Below are 1,163 nucleotides of genomic sequence, written 5' to 3' on the forward strand. Positions count from 1 at the left end.
TTTACAGAGGCAACAAAAGGAGGCACAATAGAAAATAAAATAAATAATTAAACAAAAGAAAATGCACACTGTAAATCCATAAAATGCAGATGTGGTGCGTAAAGGTTACCCAAACGCCTTAAAAGGCACGCTGCCGATTTTATACATGAAGATTATTTTATCCTTCATGAACAATACAATTCAGTGGAAGAGCATTGTTTGATCTGATATAATCATGGTTATTGATTCTGATCGCACTGCCCAAGCTAAAATTATGACACTACAAAGCAGCAATTGTGATGCTGAACACAATCGAGTTATACAAGTAATTGTATACAGAAAAACAAAAGCCTAAACATTACTGGCTCCAGCTTCTTAACTGTGAATGTAAGCTGGTTTACTGAACTCTACAGTAAATAGCATATGTTTGGAGGCTTGGACTGCTTAAAACAAGACATTTAAAAAGGTAGACTTGAGGAAAAGTGATGACATCATTCACCACGGTCTGAAATTTTATAGATTAATCGATTAAACTGCTAATTAAGATACTAGACATAGTGTAATCTGACGTGCTTTGTCAACAGTGAGCACCACCCATCACTGCCATGTACAGTATTGTTAGCTCATATTTTAGCATTACTCTGTGTTGGGTTGATTATAACGCTTAACACGACTCACTAACACATCGGTTACGTGTAACAACTAGTTTACGTGGCTGATAGCTCAATATTAATCATTAATGTTGGAGACGGAGCTGACGGCTGTGGGCTGGCCTGGCGTGCTATCGTTAGCATGGCCAGCTAAAAAGCTAAGCGAAGCCACCGCCGCTGTGTTTCTCACCTTTCCGCTTTTATTTACTCCATGTTTGTCGTGAGGGTTTAAAGTCCTCTTCTGAGACAAAATAAGGACAGAGGAGGACGTTTATTTTTCAATTTTTTTTTTTTTTTGGGTTTTTTTTCTCGGGAATCTCTTGAGGTTGTATTAACACAAATTTGTAGTGCGCACAAGCCTCACTTCCTTTTGTTGTGAGATTTGTTGCCTCGTTATGCTCCACATCCCCCTTTTTATCCGGGCAATATAAACAAGTAAATTCAGCGCTCCGTTCCCACCAAACTGGCAACCCAGTTTGTGGCGCGTCAGTGAGTGGCGCAAAACATGGACTGGATTACAGCATGGATCTGGAT

The 1,163-nt window shown here is 39.4% G+C and overlaps 1 protein-coding gene across 4 annotated transcripts in view; it reads right to left on the bottom strand.

The window, feature by feature from the left end:
* Positions 1 to 1,022, bottom strand: part of kansl3 (KAT8 regulatory NSL complex subunit 3) — a 13,298-nt gene extending 12,276 nt beyond the window's left edge. For all 4 annotated transcript variants that reach the window (XM_035658032.1, XM_035658036.1, XM_035658034.1 and 1 more), the window contains exon 1: positions 820 to 1,022. The gene's annotated coding sequence lies outside the window, so the exon portion shown is untranslated. The remainder of the gene's footprint in view (positions 1 to 819) is intronic.
* Positions 1,023 to 1,163: the final 141 nt, after the last annotated feature.

Source organism: Morone saxatilis, unplaced genomic scaffold (genome assembly GCF_004916995.1).
Source record: "Morone saxatilis isolate NCDOM2014 unplaced genomic scaffold, NCSU_SB_2.0 Contig16, whole genome shotgun sequence".
NCBI lineage: Eukaryota > Metazoa > Chordata > Actinopteri > Moronidae > Morone > Morone saxatilis.